Raw genomic sequence first — 14,438 nt, forward strand, 5'->3', positions numbered from 1 at the left:
AGACAACTCCAAACTTCCCAATCTAAACAGGGCTTGGCAGTTGCACGCTCTCCTGATGTGGTACCTGGCTCTCTATGGCACACGCTGAATCGCACATGTGGAGATGCTGGGGGCTGGGGTCAGCACCCTGTGGCTCATGTCCTTGAGGAATCTGTCCTCCCTGAGCTCCTTGGGAAGCTCTGGCTGGCCCCGCAGCACATCTTGCTTCTTCCTTGATAACAGCAGTGATGTTGTAAATCTGGTGCCGCCATACTCAGAAGACATGGAGTCCTTCCAGGCCTTGGTTGGCGGGGTCTGTTCAGCCCACTGGTCCCAGTTACAGCTTCCCCTTCGTAGAGGCTGAGGAACAAATATGGAAGCCAAGTCTGGTCGAATAGCCTGGAAGGGGCATGTACTGATGAGCTGCTGGGAAAGTGCCCCTCACTGTAACCCGGGGCTGGGCGGGCCTCCCTCTCTCCCTCTGGATAAGCCTGTGTTGGCTGGGCAGCTAGCTGGTGATGAGGGGGTGAGGCAAAGGGCAGACCCAGCGGAACAGGGCATCGAACGTCCTTATGGACCTGCTGAACTCACCTGTTCCTTGTTGGTAGGCAGTTGACTTAGGTTTCATGGCTCTCCAAGTCTTTTTTGGGGAAGCTCTTTGTTTGTGAGCTGGGCTTAGATCGGGAGAGACTGAAAATTAATGGCGCTGAGCATTAGGAATGTTCTTCCATCCCCGAAGGTTCCCTTCTTCACTGGGTCTTGCCCCCCTAGAGGGATGGAGGAGGGGGTTATGGTTTAGGGAGAAATCTGGCTGGGCCAGATTAGAACTCTGAATTTAGAGAAAAGATTGCCAGGAGCCAGGGGTCAGAGAACTAAAACGGAAGCTGGCTGAGAAGGCAGAGACATCCGAGTCTGACCTGGTAGTCACCAACGGACCCGGAGGACAAGGAGAAGGGGCGATTCCTGGCGAAATAGCGGGACTGCCCAGGGAGCCTGTGAAAAGCCAAGAAGGGGGCGGGACAGAAGGAAGGACTGCGGAGGGCCGAGGAACATGCATAAAGAGTGCGGGAAAGCACTGGGAGCAGGAAAAAGGGGGTCTCAGCTCACAGAGGTCCAAGAAGCGTTGTGCTGGGGCCCCGCTGCCCCGACAGTGGTGTGGCCCGGATCTCACACAGAGAAGGCGTTGTTTTGCCTGCGATTGCATCTTGGAGAGTCCCAACTCGCACCAGCAGGTGGAAATCCTGCGGGGAAGCTTTCAGCTCCAAGGAGGGGAAGGCGTCCTAACCATCCTCCCCAAATCGGTGGGATGAATTGCTGCAGGAGATAATGGGCTCCTTGGAGCCACGTGACTACTCGGTGGGGGGAGGCGGCACATGGGAAGTTCTCAAGCACTGACTGGGGGATTCAGACCCAGGGGCCTGTGATTCTAGATGGCTGTGATGCCTGAATGATTCAAGACAGGGACTGTGAGAAGTGACTGGGAAGTCACCCAGGATTCAAAGGGAGAGAGCTGGGGTTTCCTACCTCGCCGAGCTCCTCTTCTGCCCACCTGCCTGTGGGCTCTGAGCGTCTGGCCAGGGGAGAGAGTCAGTGTGGGGACTAGCCAGGACAGTTTCCAAACTCATTGCCGCCGCCCTTAAGAGCTGTGTGGCCTGGAACATTCCTTGCTCTCTTGACTTCCTTATCTGTAAAATGGGTCTTACTAGGGGATCAGAAGTGCCGTGTCAGAAGGGCCTGTCCAGAGCAGATGCCAGGAAATGGAGGCTAACGCATAAGAGAACAAAGTGACTGCACCAGGGCCCACCCCCTACGTAGGCTCATTAACAGGGGGGCCTACCTACTGAGTCAACGATACCCCAGACGGGGGCACAGTCTGGCCCTGACATCATGGAGAACCAGGGTAAAAGGAGAAGCTGTCTTTTGAGATGACAGGGCTCACCCAGGGCTTTGCTTACTATATTGTTTCATTTCATGCTACGCCAACCAGAGCCCCTGTGTGTTGCAGCCATAGGAAGACTAGCTGCCTCAAGAAAGTTACCGTGGGATTTCCCTGGTGGTCCAGGGGTTAGGACTCTGTGCAGGTTTGATCCCTGTTTGGGGAACTAAGATCCCACGTGCCATATGGCACGGCCAAAAAAAAAAAAAAAAAAAAAGAAAGGAATTTACCATAATCCAAGTCCTGACTCCAGGGCTGTGAAAACCAGTGATGACATCGGTGATGATTATTATAACTAGCCTTTGCTTAGTATTAACAGTATTCCAGGTCTGTGATAAATGCTATATACACAATCTCATTATTATTATTCACATTTGCAGACAAGGAAGCAGAGTCATGCTGGCTTAAGTGCATTTGCTCAAGCCTACAGGGAGCAGAAATGAGGGGAATTTAGTCCGCTTGTCTCGGCTTGGACCCCTTCTGTTGCCCTCTCTGGTTTTACAGTCGCCTCTGTCATGAAGCCGCCGATGAGAGGAGACCATCCCAGTACCCTTGGGCAGATCATTCAGGAGGGCTGCGGGTGGAAGCTGGATTTTAATTTCCTTGCTGCTCCTGGATCCCAGGAAGCAGTGGTGGGCGTGGTGAAGCTGTCCACGCTGCCCTCCCAATGGCAGTGCCTGGGAATGAACGCCTCCAGTGTGGGACTGCAGCTCTCCCTGGGTCTCATCGAGAGCTTCTGTGTGTTGCTATACATGGACGCTTCTCAGGACTCCCCATCATGCAGGGTAGCCATAAATTGTGCGCCATTAATAGCAGCACACAAATTCCAGATGCTCGGGATGGCTCTGGGGAGCATGAGAAGTCAGGGAAAGATGAAATGTGGGTGTATACGGATCTTCATCTGTCAAGATGCAGAAGCCTCAGCAAGACACTAGGAGGCTCACGGGCATAACTCAAGTGAGCGCCTGGCCCTGGAGACAACTCTCCGGAGCTGATCTAAGCCTCTGACCTCGTCAGTTGCCCTGTCTCTTCACCCCTCATTTCAGCGTCTGCAGAAGAAAACAGGCCCTCAGACTTGCACCCTTGACCCCTTGTGTTCCTCTTAACGGCATCCTCCCCCTCACCTGTTCTTTCCTTCCAGCGGAGACACAAGGGCTAATCCTCACACTTGTGCATCAATCACGAGTCCCCTGGGACCTGGGACCTGTATCTTCCTCTTTCACCTCCACCTTTCCCATCTAGTCATCTACAGCCAAGAACAAAGCTGTCCTATAAGGCACTATTTCCCCCTGCAGACCACATGCAGTCTTTCCTCCCTGCACCTCCTAGGCTCTTGAGAGGGGCCTGAAATTACCACTCCCTCCCGTTGCTTCTTTGCGTTTTGTTTCCTTGTCCACCTACTAAAAACGTGGCTTCCACGTGGGTGCAAGTCACTGCCGCTGTGCCGGCCTGGCAGCTGACCACCAGATCCAGCGGCCCAGTGGCTGTTTCCGTCAGCTCCACCTCTTGGATTTTTTCAGCTTTTGAAGCTATTAACATCCTTCCTACCGGAAATGCTCCCTGTGACCCCAGCCTTTGGCAATCATCCTTCATGCACTGGGGCTTGTGTACTTTCTTTTTCTTATGCGTCCTCTGCTGAGTCCTCTTTTCTGTTTACCTGGGGTGATCTGTGGTTGGTGGCCTCCAAATGGTTCCTATGACCTCCCCTTCTGGTAGTCTCGCCTTGGGGTGTGTCCTCCTGCGTGGGGAGGGTTGGTCTGTGTGACTGGATGTGGCGGAAGTGGTAGTACACCAGCCTGGCCGCTTTCTCTGTCTCAGGGAAGACAGCTGCTGTGTCTTGAGGGGATCTACTGAGAGGCCACATGTTGGGGAACCGACACCTCCTCAACAGCAGCCACACGAGTGAGCCTAGGAGCAAATCCCCTGCCTTCAGGTGACTGTGGCCCCAGCTGGCAGCTTGACTATAGTCTTAAGAGGTTCCTAGCTAGGCTCACCCAGCTGGGTGTGTTGTTTCAAGTTGCTAAGTTTTAGGGTAATCTTTTATTCACCAAGAATTAACTAATACATTCTTTGGAATCCCCTTCTCTCTCATCCACTCTCCATTCTCTCTAATTTCATAGCTTGAGTGTTTCCAGTATGAGATTAATCCCAGGGAGGGCCTCTGGCCCAAGCCTCCTTTCCTTAGCTAAACTTCCGCCTGTATACTGGTCACCTATGTGTCAAGCTTGCTATGTCCCAAGCTGAACTTAGTATTTCTGCTCCATTATTTTCCTGTGTCCTGATTTTTATATCCTGGCTACTAGCCTCATTATTACTCTAGTCACCAAAGCTAGCACGTCTGCTTTGGGAACCCCCTTCCTCCCTCTGTCTGCAGTTCCTCCAGTTTTACAGCCTGGGGGCTTCTCATCTGCACCCTCATGTCTGCTGCTCCTGGCCCTGTTTGAGCTCAGCTCTTACTCTTTCTTGCTCAGATAATTGTCATTGTCTGGTCTTCCAGCCTCCATCCTGGACCTGAGTTGTTGGTGGAGATTGCAGATCTTACAAGCTATAACTTTGCTTAATCCCCTCAAAGATTTTCTATTGCCTAACGAACAAGCGCGGGCGGCTGCGACCCGCGCACTAAGCGTGGCCGAGAGGAGCTTCCCCACGTCTGAGGTCAGGGGCAGAAGCCGGGAAGACCCCATGCCCGAAGGGCAGCGGCCAAGAGGAGTTACCCCACGTCTGAGGTCAGGGTCAGCGGCCGAGAGTGCCAAGCTGCGATGGTGTAGGAACACGGAGAGGAGCTACCTAAGTCCGAGGTCAGGAGCAGCCGGGAGGAGCAACCCTACATCCAATGCGTGGTGGCTGCGCTGGCGCAGGAGGGCCTAGAAGAGCTATCCCACGTTGAAGATCAGGAAGGGCGGCGGTGAGGAGATGCCCTTCATCCAAGGTAAGGAGCAGCGGCTGCGCTTTGCTGGAGCAGCCGTGAAGAGATACCCCACGCCCAAGGTAAGAGAAACCCAAGTAAGATGGTAGGTGCTGCAAGAGGGCATCAGAGGGCAGACAGACTGAAACCATACTCACAGAAAATTAGTCAATCTAATCACACTAGGACCACAGCCTTGTCTAACTCAATGAAACTAAGCCATGCCCGTGGGGCAACCCAAGACGGGCGGGTCATGGTGGAGAGGTCTGACAGAATGTGGTCCACTGGAGAAGGGAATGGCAAGCCACTTCAGTATTCTTGCCTTGAGAACCCCATGAACAGTATGAAAAGGCAAAATGATAGGATACTGAAAGGGGAACTCCCCAGGTCATTAGGTGCCCAATATGCTACTGGAGATCAGTAGAGAAATAACTCCAGAAAGAATGAAGGGATGGAGCCAAAGCAAAAACAATACCCAGCTGTGGATGTGACTGGTGATAGAAGCAAGGTCCGATGCTGTAAAGAGCAATATTGCATAGGAACCTGGAATGTCAGGTTCATGAATCAAGGCAAATTAGAAGTGGTCAAACAAGAGATGGCAAGAGTGAACATCGACCTTCTAGGAATCAGTGAACTAAAATGGACTGGAATGGGTGAATTTAACTCAGATGACCATTATATCTACTACTGCAGGCAGGAATCCCTCAGAAGAAATGGAGTAGCCATCATAGTCAACAAGAGTCTGAAATGGAGTACTTGGATGCAATCTCAAAAATGACAGAATGACCTCTGTTCGTTTCCAAGGCAAACCATTCAGTATCACAGTAATCCAAGTCTATGCCCCAACCAGTAATGCTGAAGAAGCTGAAGTTGAATGGTTCTGTGAAGACCTACAAGACCTTTTAGAACTAACACCCAAAAAAGATGTCCTTTTCTTTATAGGGGACTGGAATGCAAAAGTAGGAAGTCAAGAAACACCTGGAGTACCAGGCAAATTTGGCCGTGGAATGCGGAATGAAGCAGGGCAAAGACTAATAGAGTTTTGCCAAGAGAACGCACTGGTCATAGCAAACACCCTCTTCCAACAACACAGGAGAAGACTCTACACATGGACATCACCAGATAGTCAACACCGAAATCAGATTGATTATATTCTTTGCAGCCAAAGCTGGAGAAGCTCTATACAGTCAACAAAAACAAGACCAGGAGCTGACTGTGGCTCAGATCATGAACTCCTTATTGCCAAATTCAGACTGAAATTGAAGAAAGTAGGGAAAACCGCTAGACCATTCAGATAAGACCTAAATCAAATCCCTTATGATTATACAGTGGAAATGAGAAATAGATTTAAGGGCCTAGATCTGATAGATAGAGTGCCTGATGAACTGTGGATGGAGGTTTGTGACATTGTACAGGAGACAGGGATCAAGACCATCCCCATGGAAAAGAAATGCAAAAAAGCAAAATGGCTGTCTGAGGAGAACTTACAAATAGCTGTGAAAAGAAGAGAGGTGAAAAGCAAAGGAGAAAAGGAAAGATATAAGCATCTGAATGCAGAGTTCCAAAGAATAGCAAGAAGAGATAAGAAAGCCTTCTTCGGCGATCAATGCAAAGAAATAGAGGAAAAGAACAGAATGGGAAAGACTAGAGATCTCTTCAAGAAAATTAGAGATACCAAGGGAACATTTCATGCAAAGATGGGCTCGATAAAGGACAGAAATGGTATGGACCTAATAGAACCTGGAATGTGAAGTCAAGTGGGCCTTAGAAAGCATCACTATGAACAAAGCTAGTGGAGGTGATGGAATTCCAGCTAAGCTGTTTCAAATCCTGAAAGATGATGCTGTGAAAGTGCTGCACTCAATATGCCAGCAAATTTGGAAAACTCAGCAGTGGCCACAGGGCTGGAAAAGGTCCGTTTTCATTCCAATCCCGAAGAAAGGCAATGCCAAAGAATGCTCAAACTACTGCACAATTGCACTCATCTCACATGCTAGTAAAGTAATGCTCAAAATTCTCCAAGCCAGGCTTCGGCAATACGTGAACCGTGAACTTCCTGATGTTCAAGCTGGTTTTAGAAAAGGCAGAGGAACCAGAGATCAAATTACCAACATCCGCTGGATCATGGAAAAAGAAAGAGAGTTACAGAAAAGCATCTATTTCTGCTTTATTGACTATGCCAAAGCCTTTGAGTGTGTGGATCACAATATACTGTGGAAAATTCTTCAAGAGATGGGAATACCAGACCACCTGACCTACCTCTTGAGAAATCTGTATGCAGGTCAGGAAGCAACAGTTAGAACTGGACATGGAACAACAGACTGGTTCCAAATAGGAAAAGGAGTACGTCAAGGCTGTATATTGTTACCCTGCTTATTTAACTTCTATGCAGAGTACATCATGAGAAACGCTGGACTGGAAGAAACACAAGCTGGAATCAAGATTGCCGGGAGAAATATCAATCACCTCAGATATGCAGATGACACCACCCTTATGGCAGAAAGTGAAGAGGAGCTAAAAAGCCTCTTGATGAAAGTGAAAGTGCAGAGTGAAAGGTTGGCTTAAAGCTCAATATTCAGAAAATGAAGATCATGGCATCTGGTCCCATCACTTCATGGGAAATAGATGGGGAAACAGTGTCAGACTTTATTTTTGGGGGCTCCAAAATCACTGCAGATGGTGACTGCAGCCATGAAATTAAAAGACACTTACTCCTTGGAAGAAAAGCTATGAGCAACCTAGATAGTATATTCAAAAGCAGAGACATTACTTTGCTGACTAAGGTCCGTCTAGTCGAGGCTATGGTTTTTCCTGTGGTCATGTATGGATGTGAGAGTTGGACTGTGAAGAAGGCTGAGCGCCGAAGAATTGATGCTTTTGAACTGTGGTGTGGACTCTTGAGAGTCCCTTGGACTGCAAGGAGATCCAACCAGTCCTTTCTGAAGGAGATTAGCCCTGGGATTTCTTTGGAAGGAATGATGCTGAAGCTGAAACTCCAGTACTTTGGCCACCTCATATGAAGTGTTGACTCATTGGAAAAGACTCTGATGCTGGGAGGGATTGGGGGCAGGAGGAGAAGGGGACGACCGAGGATGAGATGGCTGGATGGCATCATGGACTCGATGGATGTGAGTCTGAGTGAACTCCGGGAGTTGGTGATGGACAGGGAGGCCTGGTGAGCTGCGGTTCATGGGGTCACAAAGAGTCGGACACAACTGAGTGACTGAATTGAACTGAACGAATAAAGCCTAGACTCCTTAGGCCAGCTCTTGGGCCTTCTGTAAGCTGCCTTGTGCCATCTCATGAGTCTTTGGCCCCTCCCCTCTTCTCTTTCTCCGGACAGTCTGGGCGCTGAGCCTCAGCCCCACCAGACACACACTTTCACGTTGTCCTTTCCTGTGCTGTCCTCTCTGTAACATCATGTCTGCTTTGCAACAGTCTCTCCTCCTCATCATTACACTCATCCTTGAAATTTCACGTGACTAGAGCCTGCCTGATGAATGAATTGTTTTGATCTCTACAGACCCTGCTCCCATCAAAGCACAGTGTGAGAATTTCAGAAGCGTCCATTCCAGGATTTCCCTGGTGGTCAAGTGGCTAAGACTCTGCTCCCGATGCAGCGGACTCAGATTCCATCCCTGGGTCAGGGAACCAGATCCCATTAGCCACAACTAAAAGATCCTTCAAGGCTCAGCCAAATAAATGTTTTTTAAAAAAAGTGTTCACTGCAAGAACACAAGGTAAGAGCATGGCGGGGGACTCAAGTGAAGGTGGAGGCGTGGTGGCTGACTTTCAGAACATGGGAAGGTTTGAGCTACTTGCCCGCAGGGGGTCCTTCCTGCCAACAGTGTATCTTTCATCCTGAAAATCCCTGGGGGGCTCAGCACCCAGAGACGCCAAGAACCAAAGAGCAGGGCTCAGGAGAGGGCCCAGAGAAGGGTGGATGGTTGAAATTCTGTAAACGGAGCAGTTGACTCTTGGGTCCTTCCCTATCATCTGGGCACCCCCACCCCTCCATTCTGCCCTGCCCGTCTCCTGTCTCTCCATTCAACAGAAACCAGAGGCCTCTTCTCCAGATGAACTGGGTGGTGGCAATGGGAGGCCCTGGAGGGCTAGGCAAAGCGGCGAAGTGGAGGACGGAAGACAGGGATTAGTCAGACTTGTGCTGAGCTGTGAGCTCTTCAGCCCTTTTCTCCTCCCTGACTCTAGAACAGCAACAGGCACACCTATACCCCCAGGCAGGCAGCTGGAGGGCTCTTTCTGGAGCGTACAAACAGCCTCAGAGAAGGCCTGGACACTAACTTTCAGGGGACCAAAAATCTAATGGTCTGATGGTGGAACCCACAAGCCCCTGAAATCTCCATAGAAAACTCCCAGTCAGTGTTGCAGGACCTTGTCCCAGATATAAGGTCAACACAGGGCCGTGGGTTGTTAGGGGAAGGCTCCAGTGTGACAGAGAGGACCCAAGACAAACAGAAAGAGGATACACAGAGGGAAGCTGCGGACAGTGCAGGAGGCTGGAACTAGTAAGCCCGATGGTTACCATCCTAAAAGATACGTGGGAAGATGATACATCCACGAAACACGGGCAGAGCACAGTGAAAAAATAGCCCGAGCACAGAATTTTGAAAAGAAAGGAAAACAGAATCAAATGAAATAAAGCAAACGGAACGGAATGACAGAACAGTCGGAATCTAAAATCAATAGAACAAAAGAGAGAGACAGAGAAATAAAGGAGAAAGGCTAAGGTTTATCTCCTCTATAGAAGTTCCAGAAATTCGGACCAAAGAGGGAAGAGTGCTGAAGAAACAGCGCAGGAGGCTTTCTCAGAAATGAAGAAAACAAGTGTCCGGAACGACCATATTTTACGAAGCTGGGAGGAGAGGCAGTGATGAGGATGTCAGAAGTTCATGTCTACAGCTGACCAGTGAGAAGCTGCAACAAGGATATTCCCCAAAATTCGAAAGCGGCTATCAGAAGAATTTGCTAGAAGAGTTGACAGCATTTGTCTCTGGGCAGTGGAACTGGGGAGAGGAATCAGAGACACAAATCGCTGTTTGTTACTGTCGCTTTTATCTGCAGCTCTGAGGCTCTGGTTGTTTCGTGCTCTTACTGAGCTGGGGGCTTTACGGCACTGGACTTTGCTTCCGTCACCAGTCACATCCACAGCTGGGCGCGGTTTTCCCTTTGGCGCCGTCTCTTCATTCTTTATGCAGTTATTTCTACACTCTTCTCCGACAGCACACTGGGCACCTGCCGACCTGGGGAGTTCATCTTTCAGTGTCAGCCCTTTCTGCCTTTTCATCCTGTTCATGCGGTTCTCAAGGCAAGAACACTGAAGGGGTTTGCCACTCCCCTCTCCAGTGGACCACGTTTTGTCAGAACTCTCCACCATGACCCGTCCGTCTTGAGTGGCCCTACTCGGCATGGCTCATAGTTTCATTGAGTTAGAAGAGGCTCTGGTCCATGTGATCAGTTTGATTAGTTTTCTGTGATTGTGGGTTTTCATTCTGTCTGCCCTCTGATGGGTAAGGATAAGAGGCTTATGGAAGCTTCCTGATGGGGAGAGATTGACTTGCGGGGAAACTGGGTCTTGCTCTGATAGGCAGGGCCGTGCTCAGTAAATCTTTTTTAAAACTGATGTTTTCAAACTGTGTGTTGGAGAAGACTCTTGAGAGTTCCTTGGACTGCAACGAGATCCGACCAGACCATCCTAAAGGAAATCACTCCTGAATATTCACTGGAAGGACTGATGCTGAAGCTGAAACTCCAGTCCTTTGGCCACCTGATGTGAAGAACTGACTCATTGGAAAAGACTCTGATACTGGGAAAGATAGAAGGCAGGAGGAGAAAGGGACAACAGAGGATGAGATGGTTGGATGGCATCACCAACTTGATGGATGTGAGTTTGAGCAAGCTCCAGGAGTTGGTGATGGACAGGGAAGCCTGGTGTGCTGCAGTCCATGGGATCGCAAAGAATTAAACACAATTGAGTGACTGAACTGAAATGAATTGAATTAAGCCTGGTTACTTTTTTTTACTTGGACAAAAGTAAAAATGCATTTTGAAAAAAGAAATAGGGATAAAAATTAAGAAAGTATCTCCTTCCAGATTGTTTCGTCTAACATACTAGAGAAAATCCTTCAAGTTATATAGTTATGCATATACAGAAAAACATTTTTCCACCACAGTATGCCTGTTGCTAAGTAATTGATTCTGTAACCTAAAAGTATACTGGAATTATGTACCAGTCAATAAAATATATAGATAAATAAATATAAATATATAGATATATAAATATATAGCCTGTGTATGGAAGGCACACTGCTAGGTGGTACAGAAGAGAATGAAGTTGTGTACAGTCGACAGTTAGAAGAGTGCCCTGGGAGATAAATGAGAAGGCTGGTCTTATCCAGGGAGACTCCTTAGGAGAAGCGGTTTTCAGGAAGCACTCAAAGTCGCAGCTGCGGGGGCCTTGGTGAGAGAGGATGCCGTGCCCTGAACGGGCCCAGCCCGCATCAGCACAGCCACTGATGAGCGTGTCGGAGACTGGCTGGGCCCACATCAGCCGTGGTTGGCCAAGGGACGGGAGGCTCCTTGCTGGCTTCTGGGGGCTCTGTCCCTGGCTGGGAAGGAGGCCGGGTGGGGCCAGACCCCTTCCCCCTCTTGATGATGGTATTCACCGCGTGCCTCTCCACGCTGGATCCACAAGCCTCTTTCCAGGCTGGCTCAATAGGCCCTGCGGGCGGCTCTTCTGAGACCTGGCTCCAGCGCAGTCATCCTTCCCGCCTTGCTGTGCACCTGGGCTGGGCTTTCTCTGCCTTGTGCATGGTGGCCAGTGAGGCTTTCTTAGGATGCCAGTGCTCCCAGTCACTCTGGGGACTCCTTGGAGGGCTGAGCGCTTCATCTCCTCAGCAGTCAGGCTGCTGATGCCTTGAATAACTAACACAACCCAGAAAACTGGCTAAAAGGAACTGAGACGCCTCTGGCAGGGTCTCTGGGATGCCAGCTGGGCTCACGACACGGGGATGTGGGGACTGAGATGCAGGGCGAGAGCCTCGGACGGGGCTCCGGGAGAGGACACAGGCTGGCTGAAGCTCTGCAGGGCTGGCTGCAGCGTTCTCTGTGTGAAAGGGTGTCTGAGGAATAGGTGAAACCAGAGACTTCGATCCTGGAGAATAGGGTGGGCAGAACCCTATGGTGTTAAGCACCCAGGTGATGGGATCCTTGGATTTTTTGAGAAACCTGGACTCTTTTCCCCTAAGTATCACCTAAGACAGTGGATCTTATACTTGACTGCACAGAGGAATCATCCTGAGGAGCTTTTATACATCCTGATGCCCAGGTCACCTCATGTCAATTCAAGCAGAACATAGGGAGATTGGGGGTGGGAGGGACTCAGGCTCAGCACCTTTTTTTTAAGCTTCTTTGGTAACGTTAATGTGCAGGTAACATTGAGAACTGCTGGTCTAACAGTGGCTGTCTATCTTAATGCTAAAGTGTTAGCTGCTTAGGCATGTCTGACTCTTTGCAACCCCGTAGACTGTAGAATGGAGAAGACAATGGCAACCCACTCCAGTACTCTTGCCTGGAGAATCCCAAGGACGGGGGAGCCTGGTGGGCTGTCGTCTATGGGGTCACACAGAGTCAGACACGACTGAAGTGACTTAGCAGCAGCAGCAGCAGCAGCAGCAGACTCTAGAATTCTCCAGGCAAGAATACTGGAGTGGGTAGTCATTCCCTTCTCTAAGGGATCTTCCTGACTCAAGGATCAAACCTGGGTCTCCCGCATTGCAGGCAAGTTCTTTACCATCTGAGCCACCAGGAAAGCCCAATCCTGACTGCACGTTAGAATCAACTGGGAAAGAAAAGAATATCAATAGCAACAATGAAATGAGCGGGCTGCCTCAGTGCCCTAAACCCAAGGAGATCAGCCCGGGCTTTTTCGCGTTAGAAATCAGCCAGGGGTGGAGGCCGGGTCTAACGGGCACAGAGCTGTTTCTGCCAGCTGTGTGTGGTCTCGAGATTCAGCTCCAGCCTCCGTCTATGGGGAGGGAGGTCCTCACCTTTTAATGTCGAGACATGAAGCCCCCAGCCCCGCCCTGGCGTGGGGCAGTACTCGGAATATTTCTTCGTCCTCTGTTAAACTGGCTCTTATTCTTGTCCAAACCAAGGAAACCTGTAGCAGAAGAAAGGCTCTGGGACACCCCAGAATGAGAGCCGGGAGGGGTCCCTGAGCAGGGTCGCTCAGGGAGCAGGGGAGCGGCTGCCCCTCAGGAAGGCTGCGGGTCTCCCCGTGGGCTGGCTCGGTCTCTCTGGTCCCGGAGCTTTGGTGGGGGGTGTGTGTGCCTTTACGGAGCTGGCTTTGCCTTATTCCAAGAAAGTTTCTCCTGTCTCGCAGTGGGAGTTTCAGCTTCCAGTTGCTTTATGATCAGCACTTGGCTTTTCTCCTTTGGGGCCCGCCGTGGCGTAATGATGTATTCCGTGCTTCCAGTGAAGCGGTCTCACGTTCGAGCCCGCCCCTTGGCACGTCAGTGTTTTGCTCCTGATAAAAGAATCAGCTGGGTCTCAAATGTCAGTTTGAAAACAACAAAACAGATTTATCAACACTGATTTCAAAGTTGCCCATTTGAGGAAGGGCGGGTGCTGCCCTTAAGAGATATTGGAGGACGTATTGAAGCCGAGGGGCTGGCCTGCGAGTGACAGGCTTGGGGCTGCTTACCTCGTAGAAAGCTGGGCCTCAGTGATCTCATCTGTGTGATGAGGTGAGAGGGTCTCAGGATCCCCCAGCTTTGTTACCCTGAGACTGTGAGACGAGATGAAAATCTGGTGAATGTGAAGCCGATCTATAGCCAAGGACACGGACATTTTCACCCCAGTCACTGCCTAGCTCTTGACAAAGCCCCTGGAAGCGCTCCTCCCTGGGAGTTCAAGACCTGGCCGTGTGTACTCATACCCAGGAAAGCGCCTTCTTGCTCGCTGAATGTTTTCAGACCGTGGAATGTCAGCTTATGAATGAGCTGGGATTTGTATCTGTAGGCTTGGCTGCTGTTTGGAACTTGCTTGGATTTTGAGATATAAATTACACTTGTGTGTTCTGCTCCAGGACGTGTGTTCTGTTCCAGAACGTGTGTTATTTATTGTTTGAGCTTGAGGATCACAGAGGATCAGATCGGGGGGACCTGGAGAGTCTGTTTCAAGGCTCTGTGTTTTGCCTGTTCCTTACCCTCTCACACTGGTTCCAGTTGTTTTGAAATAGAGCACCATAAATATGAGTGTGAAGCCTGGGTGAGCCGCCCTTGTCCTTGCCTTCCTCCCGGGCCCCGGGTTTACTGTGCGCAGGAGTGGTGGGGCGAGGGGGGCGGAGAGAGCTGGAACTGGCTCTTACACACCCTCGGCCTGACAGCGGCACACAGGCTGCCAGCCCTCTGCTACCTCTTTTTCAGTGGAAGGAGACGTAGAGACAGTCACGCATTTGGGATTACCTTTGGCAAAGCCTTAAATTAGCCGTGAGTTGTAGAGCGTAGAGACTGGTGCGCGCAGCCCTGGAGACTATGGACGAACGATGCTCGGAGCAGGCACGCTGCGAGCATGCGTGCAGGGAGCAGTCTGACAGTG

The sequence above is a fragment of the Ovis canadensis genome, chromosome 25 (genome assembly GCF_042477335.2).
Source record: "Ovis canadensis isolate MfBH-ARS-UI-01 breed Bighorn chromosome 25, ARS-UI_OviCan_v2, whole genome shotgun sequence".
NCBI lineage: Eukaryota > Metazoa > Chordata > Mammalia > Artiodactyla > Bovidae > Ovis > Ovis canadensis.